Source organism: Cyprinus carpio, chromosome A9 (assembly GCF_018340385.1).
Source record: "Cyprinus carpio isolate SPL01 chromosome A9, ASM1834038v1, whole genome shotgun sequence".
Taxonomy (NCBI): Eukaryota; Metazoa; Chordata; class Actinopteri; order Cypriniformes; family Cyprinidae; genus Cyprinus; species Cyprinus carpio.
Genome location: NC_056580.1, coordinates 32,205,675 through 32,225,250, shown reverse-complemented (window position 1 = coordinate 32,225,250; position 19,576 = coordinate 32,205,675). Strand labels below are relative to the sequence as shown.

At 37.9% G+C, this 19,576-nt stretch overlaps 1 pseudogene; it reads right to left on the bottom strand.

Moving 5' to 3' along the window:
• LOC122146218 overlaps positions 1 to 3,119 on the bottom strand; it is a 33,521-nt pseudogene extending 30,402 nt beyond the window's left edge.
• Between the last annotated feature and the right edge of the window lie 16,457 nt (positions 3,120 to 19,576).

Sequence of the window (19,576 nt, the reverse complement as noted above, 5' to 3'; positions counted from 1 at the left end):
TCAATCACTAAATTTACATTAAATGAAGATGAATCCTCAAAGCTCTATAAAAAGTTATTTCCTCTTTTTTTCTTGTTTGTTCTTGATGAAACAGATATCACAGCAGCTGGGTTATTAGGTTGTTTTGCATGGTTTTCTTAAGGGCTGCCGCGCTGCTGAACATGACACGGATCTGAAACGCATCGTATTTTCTCACAATTCTCTTTACCGTTTCTGACTCACTTCAGGGCTTAAAGTCTCAATAATGAATGTCTCCGGGTTGATGTGACCGTAAAGATGTTCTGCGACAGAATAAAGCAATTTTTGTCAAGAGAAAAGTGACAGAAAACAGCAGTTGTGAGTCGAGTGGCGAGCGAGCCCTGGCCCCGCCCCTGCATTAATTGCATTAAAAATATTTTTAACGCGTTAAACTTATAAAAAAAATCAATCACCTGCCATTAACCACGCTAATTTTGACAGCACTAGTTTTAATTAATAATTACAACACGGCTTGTGGCCCTCATTTTTAAGCATTGTAAGATGCTCTTTTAAACAGCTTGAAGATACTTAGTTTTGGCCAGAATCAAAGGAACATTAGTATACACTATGTGCTTATTTGCTAACTGGTTAGTGCGCTTAGCAACATGCTTACATCAGATACTGGGATCAACAGAGAGCATTTAATTTAGGCCTGTTTGCTTCATGTGAGGAAACTCCATTTCTATGGTGTGCATGAGAGATGGTTAGCGGAGTTGCTACCCATGAAGAGGTTTCAAATCAATCGCCAGACCTGAGCGGTTAAAAATGCTGCCTTACAAGACAGCTGTGTATGACAACTGAAAGTTTTGGGACTGATTGGGAATAATTAAGGACTATAGCTTATCCTGACCGTGTCCGACTGAGCTGGGTTGAGCATGGTGCTGGGTGCACTAATCAAACTGAGCAGCTGAGCGTTCCTCCACTGATCTGCAGACAGATTTCGGGTGGGTACAACCATCTGCAGAGGGAGACCAGTGCATCTTGCAGCGACTGTCAGGAAACAGAGAGAGAGAAATAGGCAGAAAAATGCAGAGAGCTCAGATTAAACCATGTCCTCCATATGTGACGGGAAACAGAGTAATAGGATTTTTATCTCGTTGTAGCAGATTTTACTTTTCCATGAGGGACAAACTCCTCCATCATCTTTTTCAGTGGGTTCTCATAATCCACAATCATCTGTCCAAGCCTGGGATATTCTCTATCACTGAACAAAAAAACATCACACAATATGTGACCTCAGACACAGCTCTGTCATTGGTCACATCCAAACGACGGCATAATAAAATCTTATAGATGTATTACCTGGAACCGTGTGTCATTTCGTGGGCATAGTTGTAGAGGCCGATTATCGCTTTGCGCTCCTCAATTCGAGAAAGCAGCATCATCAGGGTAATGTACGTCACCACTAAATCACGGTAGTTCTTTGTGAGGTCAAAATTTACAGTCTGCATTTTGTGGAAAAAATACACTTTTATTATATCTGACATGTCAGAAAATTCAAAGACAGCATGATTGCCATTAATTAACTCACAATATCAAAGAAAAAACTTGACAAGCGTCAATAGTGTTCAGAAGTTCACAAACGTGGTCCTGGAGGAAAAGAAAAGCCACAAACATTTAGGTTTTAAAAGACCCTCAATGTGTCTTTTATCAAGTATATTCAATATTAAAATAGGTATATAATAATTACATAGTTAAATTACAAGCTGAAATAAAAGCAAACAAAAATAAAAAAAAATGTAAACGAATTGGAAACTAGCTAGTTGTTGTTAGTTTAGTTTAACTTTAAGTACTAAAATGACCAAAAATAAATAAAATGCAAATAAAATAAAAAAAAAAAATCTAAAATACATAATAAATATAAATATAAAAATTTAATATATAAAATAGGCCTGGGTGATATGGCCAAAAAAATGATCACAATATTTTTTGTTCATATCAGTCGATATTTAAAGCTGCAGTCGGTAACTTTTGGGGCTCGCCTCTGGCAAAAGAACATTGTAGCCGGAGCTGCTACTTTCCAATATAAACAAAATCCACTGCTCGCTTCCCGGCTCTTCTGGTCCAATCAGTGCAGGGCTGTGCCACAGTGTTGTTTTGTGTTGAAAATGTCAAAAAATATATATTAATGAGCGAGGTACATTCATGAATCCATTTTTTCCAAACCGTTTGTTTTTGTCTTATCCGAATCACTACGGTACACCTATAATAAGTGTTTATATTCAGACTATTTTAGTCTGGTTGGGGTCCGGCGACACTGCAGAGTTAGCACAGTACCCTGCATGACTCGCCATAGATGTAAACAGAGAGAAGTAGCTCCGGCTACAATGTTCTTCTGCCAGACGCAAGCTCCAAAAGTTACAGACTGCAGCTTTAAAGCCAGACCATTTAATCCTTTCCTTAACAAAATAAATATCTAAATAGAAAAATGTATTTCTTAGTTTCTGCATGAGCTGAGTGATGTTGTTTCAAATAAAGAAACAGTTTTGGGTTGCCTGATAATATTAATGATAATAATAATAATAATAATAATATCACGTTTTTTTTTTAGAAATGCACATTTGATAGTAGCTTGAGTTAGGAGGAGGTAAATTTTGATTCATTATCAAAATCAGTAACATCTGTAAAAATTGTAACAACCTCAGTTTTATATGGTTAAATGTGATCTGACCAAGTGTTTGTTGTATTTTTTTTTTTTTTAATTAATTAATATCTCCCATAGTAGAATATATTTAAATCATGATAAACCCAGTTAAAACCACACAAATAGCACCTCAATACCATGGTAAAAATAATAACTATATGGTTTTTAGGTAGCATGTTTGTATGAAAAACAGTAATCTAAAAAGATTCAGTATAAATGCACACAGGCCTATAGCGTAATCACAAATACATACTACAATTATATAACATTACTCTTTAATAAAATTCAGTGGTGAATATCCTAAAAATTTCTGCCACACTACCATGGTGCACTGAGTGTTCCTACAGTAAACCAATTGTAAATGATGGCGATTTGTAGACTGAAAAGCATTTTGACTGTCTCGTTGCACACAGTGTTTCCCCGTTTGGCTTTAAACTAGTTTAACTCACCGAGTCATTTGTGTTCATCGCTGAATTTAAGTGCTTCACACTGGATCTCACTGTGCCTGCTTAATGCTCGCTTGACCGAGTAAACACATCTGCTCTAGTGAGCTCGCGCTACGCGGCAGTTTGGTCCGCGCGGATAAGTGATCATTGTGGCACGATTCAAATGAGTCACCTTTGGCGCATAAACATTATATCGAACATTTATCAAACTCTTCATATCATTTTATCAAGGAAAATTTTATCGCAATAATTACCGTTATCGAATTATCGCCCAGCCCTAATACAAAAAAAAGCTAATTCAAAATATGAATACTATAATCATATATAAACAATACTAAAATATCATTGTCACATATAGAAATACAAATCATGCAAGTATAAAAATAAAAATGACTCCACAGGATCTTATTCATGAAAACAACAGAATTAATTTGCATAAGTGGTTTGTAAACTCTCTAACTTAAACGGCATTCAATTCACTGCAACAATTTTACATGAGAATGATTTTATGAACATTTTACACAGACATTCATTCTGTTGGTGTTTTTTGAATGAGGGTCAATAGAGCAGGACTGCAACTCATACCTTAAATTCCACTAAACGTCCACAAAGGTGAAGTAATATAGAGCTAAATTCTTCAGTATTTCTGACTTTTCTTTTTGTAGTTGTGCTAGCTGTTGCTGTAAAATAAAAAAACAAGTGCAAATTAAACACTGTCACATAAAACTTAGTAAAATGATTGTGATATCTGACTAGGAAACTTATCAGCAGGGTTCACAATTGGATCATCTAAACTGAAAACTCTAACACACAAATCTCGTCAGCCTGCTGGATTAGTCTCAGAGCAGGGTTCAGTAATAAGGATGAGTTTCAAGACATTTGCCGGGGGAATGTTACTTGCCCTTTTAGGACAGTTCTGCATTGTAACCTTATGTTCATGGTATGCATCTATTTTAAGCCTAGCAAACTTTCACACAATTGGATTTTTGTGTTACACTTTACACTGTTGCTGTGAATTGTTCTTTTTCTGTCAATTCAGGTGATTCTTCCGTGATGAGAATTTGTCGAAAACTCAAAGACAGCGTTCTCAGATTTGATTTTGACAGTCAAACTAGTGAATGAACCCTGCATCAAGTCCTGACACGCACAGGCCTTTACCCTTTGTCTGTCTTTATGATATTTGCAATTCTAGAGCAAAAATGCATTACCGCTGCACCTGTGAAGATACTCAAAATAACAGTATTCTGACATCATTTCAGACATGCACATCTATTTTATATGATGTCCTGCTAATACCATTATATTTTAGTGATGTTTGGATAATATTATGTTAGGTTTAAAAAGAGTTTAAACTCAATTTAAATAAAACGAAAAAATTACATAATTTGTGCAGACTTTTCTCATTTCAGCAGTTTTTGCCAGATTGAAGCGTAGTGCAAATGCGCTCTAGAATCAAGTTAGTGACAGAATCCTTAGTATCTATCAGGATTTTTCCAGAAAACCAGGTAGAACTAAAAGAGTAATGATGCACTTCAGATACCCATAAAGCCAATATCAGAGAAACGACATTAAGAAGACAGAAGACACAAATTCCATCAAACCACACCATCCCCACCCTGCATTCTTTTACTGGACATAATTCACATCCTATCCTAATGAAGGATATTATTCCATTAGATTACAAGGTTACATGTAAAATGAGTCCCGGTATTTAAAAACTGTAGGCCTATATGAGGTAGAGATAATATTATGAAAAACAGCAGAGAGGGAGATGAAACCGTAATAAACGCAAAGACCCGGTACCGCAAGAGTTAATCTTAAAGCAAACAAACATGTTCAGGTCACATTTCGCTCCTAAATAAAAACATTTTAAAAAATATAAAATACTTGTAGGGACTTTTAGGACTATAAAGATGATATTTTCAATACAATTAATCACAATTTTTAGCAAATTTGATTTCTATAATGAAAATGAGATTTTAGCTTTTTAGCTTTTATTTAAATTTTCTATATTCCCATTATTTAATATGTTACTTTTACAATTATTATTTACTATGTAGTTTTACTACAATAATATATAAACATCAATAATTCAATTATATTCTTTTTATAAATCTGCATCAATTAAAGCCAGTAACACAAATATAATTTAAACAACCTAGCATTGTTTTTTTTTTTTTTTACACAATATGACTGCATTATAGTCTTGAGGAATTGTCATTAAATAAAAAAAAAAAAATTAAATTAAATATCACAAAATATCCCCTCTCACTGAATACTGGGGTAAAATATGACCTGGACACATTCTTGCCAGGTTTCATGAGATTCTGAGATTCCACAAAACCAAGCAAACTGTAAATCAAAGCTACACATTTGGCATAGTTGCATAGCACAGTTTAAAAAGTTTCCTTATCTCCATCTCCGCTCTTTTCAGAGTAAAGTGTGTTGGGGCACAAACTATGTAATGCTGTGCACAACAGGCTAAACCTCATTTCAAACTTGTTTTTGATCAGAGTGAATAAATATATGGAGGAAAGCATGTAACCATGCAGTAACAGACAAGGGTTAGTTCAACCGAAAATGAAAATCAGCCTGTTATGTACTCACCCTTGAGCCATCCTAGGTGTATATGACTTTCTTCTTTCAGACGAATCCAATCGAAGTTATATTAAAAATTGTCCTGACACTTCTAAGCTCTATCATTGCAGTGGGCGGGTGTTTCTGTAAACGTTAAATAAAGTGTGCGCATCTGTAATAAAACATGCCTCACATGGCTCTGGGGGGTGAATAAAGGCCTCCTGTAGCAATCCATGCATTTTTTGTAAGAAAAAAATACCATAATTCAAACGTAATAAACACTTTGCTCACACTTCTGCTGACTGTTGTATACGGAAGCATTCTGGCGGATGACGCAGGATGTATGAATCACACGCACGCCTCTGAGATATGCTAGTCTCACGAGTTTGTTTACAGGAGAAAAAGAAGCAAAGTTTCCTTATTTTAGCAAAGGAAAACCCAGTCTCCTCTTGGCTTATACTGAAATCCTCCAACATTTTTTCTCGCTTTGTACTTCTAATTCATGACCGGCGTTTTGTTTTGTTCTCTCTCCGCATTCGTCACTAATCACGCAACGCCCAAGTCCTGCATCATCCGCTGGAAGACCTTTCACATAAAATACCGGAAGTGATAGAAAAAGTATTTATTATGTTTTGAATTATGGATATAATTTTGCATGGATTTGCTACAGGAGGCCTTTACTCACCACCCGGAGCCGTGTGAGGCATGTTTTATTATGAATGCGCGCGCTTATTTAACGTGTTTTGGACTGTTAAATAGAAACACCCACCCCATTGCAATGATAGAGCCTAGAATAGCCAGGACAATTTTAATATAACTCTGATTGGAATCGTCTGAAAGAAGAAATCATATACACCAAGGATGTCTCGAGGGCGAGTAAAACACAGGCTACCTTTTTCATTTTTGGGTGAACTAAACCTTTAAAGGAAGCTCATAACACATCCCAAAATGTATCACAGCTACTCCTAATACAATTGAAGGTCATTATATTTAAAGAGTGATTTAAAGGGCCCATCTGAGATTCCTTTTGTCCATGTAGGTTACTGAAATACCGACATATATATGTGAGTACAACTGAAATGTTAAAAAACTACATATACATAAGAGCAGGAACTAAATAAAGCAATTGGAATTCACATGGAGTTCAAACTTACCAAAAGAATAATCCAGAAAATAGCCATGTTAAGCCATGCAAAAAATGCAAAAAAACAAGAAACAAAAAAGGAAATATTAAAACAACTCTAAAAGGCAACTGAAACACAGTTAAAAATGACACAGCTCCACATCATTGCGAGAAGCAGTTAAACATCTTTAACACAAAGTAGAAAGGCAAAGCGGCATGAAATACAACACTTCAAAACGGACATGGTGGTTGGTATTACAAAGAGACCAAAATGAAAAATAAAATAACACACAAAACACACAATTGAGACATGGTATGAATATACAAATATTGTATAGCACACATGGAAAAAATAAATGTTTGGTTAATTTGTTACGAGACCATTCCATTAAATAAAATTAAGGCAATCCAAGATGTCACGATGCTGATGATTTTCCAGTTTTTTCTAAAACAAACTCCTTTGTGGCTTATGAACAATATCTCAGGCTATACTGTCATCTTTACCCCTTTTCCTCCAAAATGGTGCTGACTGACATTCCAGAGTTTGCGGATTAGGACTGGCACGAATATCCATTTACTTGACAGCCGAACGATATCTGTTTTTATACCACCACATTGCTTTTGATGTAGCATCAAAATTTATGTAAACACAAAACAAATTTATTTGCACTCAATCACATATGACTTTTGTAAATGAAATTTTATTTATGAACAAATGGGGAAAATAAGTAGTGTCTGTCAACTGACCGTGCATCAAGACACACCAAATCGGCTGCTTCCAATGTACGAAATGTTTTGATTACTACGATCTAGTTTTTGAAGAAAATCATGCTGGAAATGTGCAGAATTGTGTCAGAATAGGAATACTGTCACTGGCACTAGGACCTTGTAGGTGGAAACATGTGGATTGTGGGGTATCAGAGCACAAATAACCAGGAAAAAACTACTTTTCCCCATAGTAGTACAAGTCCATTTTTTTTGAGTTGTTGCACAGAGTTGACCGTAATAGCAGGAATGTCAGAGAAAAAACCAGTAGATGGTGTGAACTAAGACATGCCTACATTCCTAAAGCAACATGGGCTGTACCGATGTTCCTAATCTTTTTCTTAATCTTGCATTTTTCTCTCTGGTTATATGGATTGATCCACACAAAAATGATTCCACATTAACAATAAATCCTCATTTGTGATTGTGTTGTGGGTCAAGTTAAGTGTGGCCAAAGGTTCCTGGAAAGACCGTCTGTCCTGGGGAAAGCTCCTCTCATAAGGACCTCACCTCATGTTCTGACCTAATAAAGCTGACACTACATCAAACATTTGAAAAATATAAAAAAAAAAATTGGGCTGGATGACAAACATTGTGGTTTTATCGTGTTTTTACAATGACCTCAAATTAAACCTCAATTTCCATATTTTCCAACCATAAGCAGTGATGTTTGAATCACTCTCTGATGGGTGGGGAAATGGTAACCCATGAACAGCATGCTAAACATGCTTCAGAGATGTTCAGGGTTGTGGCAATGGCAATGAAAGGGTTACAGAAGGGACTGGGCTTGGTGACTGTGGTTTTGGAGGGGGTATGACGCTAATCAGATGGGAGACTAAAACTGCTGAAACACAGAAAACACATTATTGAGCACTTGTTTCAGTACTACAACAACTATTACACAACACCACATCCACTTAATATCAGCACAGGAGATGTATGCAAAGCTGTATATTTGCTAAAGATCTAAAGTCATCATTTAGAGCAGTGGTTCTCAAACAGGGGGACGGGGACCCTTAATATTACACATTAAAATAACATAGCTCTTATCTAAAATAGAATTCTTAAAATAAACAAATCATATTTGTTTTTATTTTCTCTTAATTATTGTTGAACATGCAGATTTTTAATAGAGAGCTTAACTTTTGGAATCTTAAAATTAATTGTGGTAAATTTATCTAATATATTAAATTAATTAACCACTATTAATTAAGCAGCTTTTTCATAAATACAGTGCAAATACTTAAAAAACACAAATAAGGGTTGAGAACCACTGACATAGAGGAACTATTCTCCAAGTATGCTTTTGAACAAACACTAACATTGGACACAGTTAATATTACTATATGTACTTCTAATATTAAACTGGTCAAAAATTATCCCTTTCAGCATTTTTTTATTTTCATCAGCAACTCTGAGAATAGTGCAAAATATCTGATAAGATCCGGGTCACGGCACCAAATTTGAAGAGGGGCAAATTATCTTGTGCATTGATGAGTATTCTTAACATTATGTATTTTGACTGATCTGATATAGGAAAAAATTGCTGAAAAAACTGGGATGATCCTTGGTAAACATGGCAATCAAAAACCTAATTTACTGATGCACAACCACTGAAAGCAGGAGAAAACATGCAATACTTTCTTTTAAACACTTATCTTGACGGATTAAAGGTGCTGTAAGAGGTTTTTAGAAAAAACAAATAAAAAAAAAAACAAATCCACTTGCAGCACCTTTAATACATCAAACATCAATTAGAATTATAATCTAATACATGAGTGAACCATTATACAAGCATCAATATCATAACATTCACTCAGAGTCATTGAAGCATACTTGATTCATAAAATGAAACTTACGTTGTTGTTGCGTGTCTCGACGGCTGGGAATTTTCTAACGATGAATTTCACGGCTGACTCCAGGTTTTTGTCAATCAGGTAAGAAGGCTTTGCCTTGGGATCTCCACAGGCCTACAACGAACAGGAAAAAACATCAATGCTAAATGTGCAACAGCTCGAACAGGACCACTGTGAACGTGCAGAAAACTGACTGATATTCCACTGATCATGGAACAAAGATTCAAACTGTTTGAAAGAGATCAGAGAGGATGAAAAGTGAGGTAAAGTGCAGGGATTTGATCATGATCACAGTTAGAAAATGCAGTGGAAGAAATGTAAAAAAAAAACAGAAAACAAAACAAAAATAAATAAGAAAGAGCCAGAATGTTGAGACTGAAAATAGAGACTGAAAGTGAAAAAAGGACAGACAGAATGGAAAGTAGGAATGGGAATCAAAAGGAATTTAATGATCCAATGGTCATCACGATTTTTAGAACCCTTTAGGAAGAACAAAATAATTGATTCAAACTATATTGTATAACACTATAACATACCAATATACTTTGTAAAAATAAATATATTTTATTATATAAAGATATAGAAATATTTTTGACTATTGTGATCAAAAAACAATCTGTTCAAAAGAGAAATTTGTTTGGGAATCAAACTACAACCAGTAAGTATGATGTAACAAAACATTTTTTTTTTTTTTTAGCATATTATTTTTTTGGGTTTATTTACAATCAATTAAGAACGTAAACACATAATTCATTTAGTACATTGCTCAGGGTTTTGTTTTAAAAATGGTAAAGTTCTGGATTCCCAACCCTAATGGAAGGACAGATAAAAAGGGAAAAAGAGGAAAAGAGAGAGGACAGAATTGAAAATGCTCTTCAAACAGACAAGGGTGCTGCGTGAGAAGTTGGAGAGCAGTTAGTGGAACACGGACAGCAGTGTATGATCAGAAACAGTCCTGGAGAGAGAGAGAGCAACAGAGAGATGGTGGGTATGCTGGACAGTGCGTCTGATTGGCTGGCTGTTCTGTAAGAGGTGAGTGTCTTACAGAGTGAAGGAGCTGGAACGCATCAGTGGACGTGCAGCTGAGGCAGGGCAGTGTGTATGGTCACATGACACATTACATGATGCTTTACATGCACCTAGGGCTAACGCAGCATCGAACCTCAAGACCATTCCAGTGTGCACGGCAACACACAGAGGCTCTAGGTGCTGTAAGACAATGTGTTTTTAACGAAGCCCATTAGGTCGTTCCCAAAAAAAAAAAAAACGACACCGCATGCCTAGCAAACTGACACTCAGAACCCTGGAAATAATGCAAAACCGGCAATCAGCTCTGGGTAACAGAACGAAACCCATTAACATTTAATTACATTAGCTCCTGTGCCCGCTGATAATTTAACACAGCCAATCACAGTGGAGTGAGTAAATAAACCCATAGAGAATCTACACTCAAAAAATGGCTGGTTATGTTCTTCCTTGTCTTTATCGTACTGACATCCAACTGGTTTTTTGCATTTAAAAGAAAAGTTTGTGAAAATAAGGAGGATGGTAAAAAATAAAACAAACAAATAAGGGGAAAAAATGGGGGGGGGGGGGAGAAAAATAAGCCTCATGCATTAATTAATATTACCCCAACAAATGTAAGCAATGGTTCATAGTTACATATATTTGGCTGGGTGATAGTAGTGAATTGGCCGATATTAGTGATTTTTTTTACTTTTGTCATCATATAGCTAGCGCCAGATAACACTAAATTTGAAACATTTATTGAACATTTATTCATATTTCATATTGTACATTATATGCTTAGGGATTTTAGCAATCACATTATCCCTTATAAGTACAGTAAAAAAAAAAACATGGACTCTCAAATATTAATGGACTCTGACACTGACAAAAACTATGATCTTTGCGTTTTAGTAAGTATAAACATTTTACATGAAAAAAAATATTAGTATTTAACTAATGTAATTACACATTTTTATAATACACAAAGTAACAATGGCTGTCGAAATAAAGGCTCATAAAAAAAAAACATAAGCTATTTCAGAAGACATATACATAAATTAACAAACTTAGATATATAAAATCTTGAGATATATAATTGAGGAATTGTTTAAGCTATATCACCCAGCACTCACCACTCAACATCTGTAAGACTGGAATAAGTTTAAGACTGAAAACAACAATCAAAACAAAACTCTCTTCGCTAAAGAAACAGAAAATAAATCAGTTTAAAGAAAGATTAAAATGAAGAATCCTGCAGGTGTTACGGGTTGGGAAGGGCCTTTTTTGTGAGTTGCGTACAGAAAGATCATGGGGACATGAACTGGTAGGAGAGCGGGGGGGAAAGGGGGGGCTGACGATTTTAGGAAGGTGGAGAAAAGCTGTGCAAACCTCCAAACTTGTCCTTGACTGGGGAAGCATTGTAACAGAAAGAGAGAAAATTACACATAAACACAGGTTCCAACGATCTACTCATGCATAGTGCACTTCAAAACCAATTAGCTAGTTGGGAACTAAAGTGTTCAGTGTCCAGTTATGTTGTTGGTTCGGGGCCTCAGGAGGGGGGGATGGAAAAAAAAAAAAAAAAAAAAAAAAAAAACCCGTCACAGGGCGTCCGTTGGGTCACACAGTGCATTTGGAGAGGCAGTGTTCCCCCCGACCTCCATCCTTGCCGCCCTGCCGCCTTCACTCCTCTCGGGAGCAGGAACCCTGGGGCTGCGTTCCGCCTTCCCCCGGTCCATGTTCCCGCACGCCCCGGACGGTGGGCTTCGTCCCCGCCCCATCCTCCCTGGCCCCGTCCCGGGCCCCCCACCTGTTCCCCCTCCCTGCCCTCCGCTCTGCCTTCCCGCCTGCCTCCGCCCCGCCCCGCCCCCCGGCCGACTCGCGCGCGCCCGCCCCCCTCCCCCCCGCCCACCCCCCCCCCCCCCCCCGCCTGTCCTTATCCTCTGCTTTCCCCTGCCTCCTCCCCGTTCCTGCCCCGCTCCGCCCCCCGGGGCCCTCATTCCCCGGGCACCGCCTCGGATGACAGACCGCAGATGAATTTTCTTGTAACTTTGACTACCCGCATTCAATCGAAAAGTAATAGCATGGTAGACGCCGTAATAGATGATACAACAAAGAAGTACACCTAGCACTAAGATGTGCTCGTTTCAGGGTGTTGATTTATTTTTACGCTGTTACTCTAAGAGAGTTGTAGCTCCTGATTAAATAATATCGTTTTTTCCTAATGGTCTGGATTTTCTCTACACTTTTCAGAAAAGATGTCACTGGGGCGATACCTTTTCAAAAAGAAGGCAAAACCTTTGTACCTAAAGGTCCATAAAAACAATTGTACCTTAAAGCTACATAGTTAATGGCTAAAGAGTACAAACGTGTACTGCTTCTGAAAGATTACTGCTGTGACATAAACATTATGTACATTTTTTTTTCTATTGTCCGTCTACTAACACCTTTTTCCACTAATATGATTGTTGGTACCACATTACAGCCACACAGAGGTCAATGTTACAGGTTTGGTTTGGGTTGCTTTGGTTGATGTGAGTTTCGAGTGAGCTAATTTGAGTCTGACAAGTAAGAATAAACAACAAACTAGGTTAACAATTTCTATCTTGGCAGTGCCATTCAATTATATAATACTGTTATTTTAGTGCGTCAACAATCAGAGCTGTTGTTGAAGAGTGATGCATAAATTCACCAAGGAAACATTTGTAGCTATGTGGCACTAGGGAATACTGTGTTGACATCAAACATCAAATAAAGCAAAATACTTAGGCAACAAAAATAGTTTAAGTACTATTGTCATCAGAAGCCATCAGTATATTTTAATTGCATTGTCCGCAGAAGCTGCTGACATTAACAGGGATGGATTCATCCACTAGAATTAAACTTCTGTCATCCCTTACTTATCAATCCACTTGTTCCAAAACCTGTATAGTTTTGACTTTCTTACTTCTTTCCTGAACACAAAGAAGGTATTTTGAAGAATGCTGGGAACCAAACAGTTGACCAACATTCTTCAAAATACCTTCTTTTGTCGTTCTTTAACAGCTGAAGAAAATCATACAGGTAAGGGACAACATTGAGGATGAGTAAATGATGACTATCTTCTGATATTGTGATGTGCTTGGTGAGACAAGGATGGGGGTACACATTCTAACACACCACCTTTTGCTATAGCCTCCGTACCGATTACCAGGGTTCGGATCCTGTAGAGCCAAATGGTTCACAATGGCGCCCCTGTTACTCGACTTTGGGCCCCCGTCAGACTAGCTATGTTAGGATCACTTCAACGTGTATCAAACGTACGCCGGTACTCCGCGAGTTCCGTCCCTTGTCAGGAAACTCATACCTAGAACGGGAGTGAACCGGGTGGGCACTGGCTTTGGCCACCGCTTCTTTGGTGGCAACGGGCCTCTCCCCAGCCTGGGCGCTCCGCCTGCACTTCCTGAGGGGTTTCCTCGCAGGCTTCTGCTTGCGACACCGTTTGTCCGCCAACTCCCCCCTCCCGAATAATAGCTTACCACCCCTACACTGCCACAGCAGTTACTACCCACACTTCCTGTTGTATACCAACATCACAGCACATTCAGATGTCGCCCGTGATCTCCAGTCTGCTCGCTCTTCCCTTAGCTCCCAGGCCCCGATGTGCGCGCCGTGAAAATCCTGCCACCTAAAACCAGAGACATCTGAATCAACAAGCATCCAATTTCGATTGCGCCTTCAATAGTAAACTTACCACCCCCCCCCCGAGCGCAAGACCTTCCAACTGTTCAGTTGTTGTAGGAGTGCAGGCGCACTCCACCTTCTTGGACGCAAGCTTGCCCAAGAAAGGAAACACTAGGGCCGCAACCTGCATGCCCGCAACCATGCGTTTTCACGTGTGTTTCCCGCCATTTTAGGCCAAATTTTGTCACCATTATTGTTCTAAGATTCCCTCAGCCCAAAAATGGGTGAATGGAGGTTTTTTCTATGTTTAGCTGCCGTTTGTGTTGCATTGCTTGGTTCCACCGATATACAAACTCATTTTACAACAACAAAAACAAATTTAAATAAATATTTAGCTAAAAATCAGCTATTGGGGTGCTGCCCGCGAACCCCTATATCCAAGAGAACGAGCCCTGCGGGGTTCCCCCGGCACGCCGCCGCGCCGCGCCAGCTGTTAAACTTTTTGTAAAGGAGAAGAAAATGGGAATCGAGCACTGAATGGAAAAAGATAATGATCGCCATGGCAAAAAAATACCAAAATGCCCCCAACCCACCTCTAGCGGTGCCCATTTTTGCCCTCAAAAATTGTCTACTCATGCCCTTAACACCTCATTTTTTCCTAACCCGTATATTCTGCCGGTCATAACCTCAAAACACTGCCAGACCTCATGCAAATAATAGCGTATATTTGCCCCCCACAAAAGCTCAAGACTGAACCGGCATTGTCCTTGCCCCAAAAGTTAAAATAGCGTCATCCACAAAAGAAAATAACATCCCCCCAACACAACTCATATTTACCCTTCCCGTAGCATGCCCGTGAAAGGTTCTTCGGTACATGATTCACTTTCTAATCACCCCGAACACCAAATTTTTTTCATTGCTCTCCTTTTTCCCTCCCCTTTCTCCACTGTCATCACATCCTGTTTAGGGTATGCAACTCTTTTATTTTTTTCTCCATATATATTCACTTTATATTATTGTTACCAAATTCTGTGTTTAAGCATGTCTATCTATTTGAATGCATAACACAATTTATTCATTTTATTTTTTCTTAAAGTAGCCTTATGAATTTTTTTTCCCTCAGAAATTCTGTGTTGTGTATTTACATTTTTCTGGTTATCAAATGAAGGCATAAAATCATTAATTTTTGTAATAATTTATCATTTAATTATTGAAAATTAAGCAAACATTTTTTGGCAAACAAAGGGGTTTTACTATTAAAATTAAAACATGGAAGAAATGTTGTGTGATTATTCCTTTTTAAATAATGTTTGTTTCATTTAAGTAGTAGTAAAAGGTTCATTAAGTGACTCTCAGAGCCCGTTCTGGGAGATGTGGTTCATGTGTTTTACATCATCATTTAGTGAGGACGGACAGACGCTGAAATCATCAACCGCGTCGTACGAGCATCACACAAGCTTCAGTGTGTGTGTGTTTGTGTGTAAACTGCACGTCTGCGCAATTCATTATCAGAGACAGGCAGAACATGCAGGATTCTATATTTAAATCGACTTTTGCTGCTTTATATTTACAGATACTAGTCCATATCATGATTTGATTTAAGTGTAATGACCTATTTTTGGTTAATTAATTCAAAATTTGAGAAATTTCTGTGACATTTGGGTGTCCGTTAAACTGTGAATTCTGTTTTTATGACTGGATAAAGACTTTCACTGCGTACCGTTTTTTCCTCTTATCATGTGGCCACTTGCATATTGTTAACATAATATCTTACATACCTTATATTACATACAACTGGTGAGAAGGGCCAGTGTAATGCAAATATATCTGAAAGGTCTGCACGAGGATATAGTCACCACTTCTCGTGAGGCTAATCAGATCTCGCATAGAACACATCAGATCTCGTCACACCTCCTACTAAACACTGAACATTTTTTTAACATTCTAGCAGACATTATACCAATAAAAACACAACTTAAAGGGTTAGTTGTACGACATTCGACCTTCACCTAAGGAGGCCTTTGTTAATAATTATAATAATATTTTTTGACCATTTTTAGACCCCTTTCTTGAATCAGGCATGTATTTTTTTAGCGTGCATAAATAAATGCAGCCATTAGCTGAGGCAGAAAATACTTCTTTTAAAACATTAGAAAAATATTACAGATCCCCAGTCTGCACACTGTGTGTAAAGTGTTAAAAATAAATGTATTAAAGAGGCTGTTGTAATAAATATTTTTTGATTATTATTTTCTTTTGTTCTTTTACCAGAACAACGAGTAAAATTACAATGATAACATTTATTAATGTTGATTGAGTTTTTTTTTTCTCAGCTTTTATTTTGGCAGAAACCCGAAGAAAGACCTCAAGCGCTTGTCCTTTTTTGACAAAATGATTCTCATTAAGAATCTGGGAAGACGTTTGTTGCACGTATCCACATTGTCACATGCCTTGTAAAAAATCAAAAAATGTTCCTGAGCAGCCAACGAGTAACACTGTGTTTCAGCACATGCTTTCCTTGCAACTTTGAACCCTGCGCCAGTGAGCTCATGCAAGCCTGGCGAACACATTCAATTCATGCTTGTATTAGAAAAACATAAACATTCTGTAGTTATATTTAAATTGTTTAGGGCATTTCGTTGATTCACATCATCATACAAAGCACCAGACCCAACCGCAGTCAGATGCAGTACTAAACAGCAAATGCAGTACTAAACACGTCTCTCAGGGCTGTAGGTGCTTGTTAATGAGTTTGTTTTTTGTGCGTCCTTTCTCTGACAGCTTTTAGATGTTCCACACTGACATCATGGCGCTGCTTATCACGAGCCTCTATGTGATCCTGTCAAGTCCATGATGGTCGTGGTACAAAAATTATTCAAGTCTTTTTTTTGTTTGCTAGTTTTTAAGCGAAAATTTTCAGTTGCAGAACATTCGGTGCATCCCTAGTCATTTCATGAATTCAGATCAAATAAACACTATTAGACAATGCATTTTAACCTCCCTCTCTGTATCCACCACATTTGCCAACATAGATCTTACAGCACTCAATGCAATGCCTGCCCAGTTGCTAGGCAACAGACTACCAAAACATGTATTCCAATTTCTAGTCCTGTGGAAAAGCCATCCCCAATGGCAACCTTTTAATTTTGGACAGAAAGGGAAAAACACAATCAAGAAGTAATGGGATATAAAAAAAAATAATTGGATAGAAAAAAGTTAATTGGTAAATAAAGTGTTGTTCTACCTTGTTGTATTCTGAATGGTCCATATTGTTAACATGTGAGTACAGACGAACAACAGTGTATGAACTAATATTTGAGTTTGACCACCCCCCCCTGTGAGGTCAGACATCCCCAATGACATCAGTGGGCAAATGGGAGAGAACAGGGTCACTCCTGAGACCATTCTTGCCTCTCTAAGAAAAATGGCATCACACACATCTGATTAATTCAACGAGGCCAGAGGGAGGAAAAAAAAAAAAATGCTACACAGTGCTGATCTTCCACTAAGCCCACGGTCTGCGTGTGATCTTCCTACAAGAGGTGTGACCCAGATTGATCCGTCTTTGCTGATTACTCGGCACCAATCTTGATTTGCATGGAACTATACGAATACTATAGTTGCGATATTTACTTATCATGGTAAGTACATCATTTGTTGTCTAAATGCACTGCATTAGTAAGAAAGGACAGCAGTATGTTTTACCAGGCAATGCTGAGAGGACGAGAACATTAGCATTACCTCAAATCGATGAAAACATAAGTGTTCCAAAATACAAACTAGTCTTGCCCAAAGGTTGCTTTAATGTTACGAGGTTGTTTACGATCTATTTGCATTAGTTTATATCCACTGGTCACATTAGGGCTGCACGGTTAATCAAAGCACGATTAATCGCGATTGTCATGCACATTTTGTCAGTAAAGCCAGTTCCTGGCAGTTAGTAAGTAAATCCCCCGTCACCTGCTTTCAGCAGGTGGAGAGCAGCATTGTCGCTACACAGAGCCGTATCACAATTTCAGTAACAGACTACGGCTCTGTCGAGTAATATTTACCAAGCCTGGACGGTGGGCGGGGGCGATAGCGACTACAGTTTTCATCATGTAATCTGTAATCAGTAACAGACTACGATCTGTGAGTAATATATCAAGCTGTGTTAGTTTGAGATAGTGCACTATGGTAAAAGTGTTTTGAGGTCATTACCTAGTATTGAGCAACAAGTCTTCATTAATCAATAATCTGCCCCGTGATCATAATTTGTGTAACAAGTTGGTGTTTTACTGTCACTGGTGTTTATTTGAGAAGGACTGAAGTGAAATGTATGTATGTGTGTGTTCTCACAGTTTTGCAGAGACACATTCTGTATTTCTTATGAGTCTGAGGTGAAATATAACTCTATTAACTGGTTTCTGAGATACAGGGTAACTACCATACTTTCTAATGTCACATCTCTAATTACCTGCTGTTTATATTTCTATATTCTTCCATTAGGAAAATACAGGTTAATGATAGGTAGTGTAACTGGGGTGTTTTTAGAAATGGGTCATTTTTGAGTGCATGTGCTACTTCCCTGCGGTCCTGAGAGACTTACTCTACTTCTGGCATGAACTTCTCCCGTTTTTTAGTGTGTTTTGGGTATGGTTTTTTGTGTCTGTGTCTTTTTAATTTTTTGGTGCTTTTTTCAGAATGTGAGATTCTTCAGTTTGCTGCGGCTGTGGGTATCATATTTTGTCTACTGAAGTACTCGACAGATAAATGAAATGTGCACCTTATAGTAAAGTTAGAGTTATAGTACAGATAATTAAACAATCTATATTTGTGTCATGGGTCAGATGGACGTCTTGCATCAGCACTGTTGTAAAACTGCAAACTCAAAACATCAGAGCTCTCAAAGGCATTGTGTTTGATCATGATGTGAAGACTACGCAAGTCTTCTGCTGTTTTTGTTTGTTTGTTTGTTTTGTCATTCTTCTTCTGTAAGTTTTACCAGAGACGAACTCCTTAACATTAAGCAACACATCCCAGACACTGTTTCTTCTGTTTTTGATTATTCAGACGTTTTGTCGGACATTCAGTGGTACAGCGGTGTTGTTCAAATGCATGCTCAGACGCAGAAGAGGGAAGTTCTTGTGTTTTTGTGAGTTTCTTAAGTTCCTGAAGAATGATTGTTGGGCGCCGTGTTGTGACATCTGGCTGAACTAATAACTGAAGAGGAGCAACAGTACCCGGACTCTCTTTAATCATTCTTGGAGATTTTAATAAAGCAAATATTTCCCGTGACCTTCCAAAATACAGACAGCACGTTGCATGTCCCTCCAGAGACAGTAATATACTGGATCACTCTGCATATCACTCTGTTCCACGGGCAGCTCTGGGGCTGTCTGATCACTGCCTGGTTCATCTCATACCAACATACAGGCAGAAAATTAAATCAGCTAAACCTGTATTAAGGACTGTAAAAAGATGGACTAATGAAGCA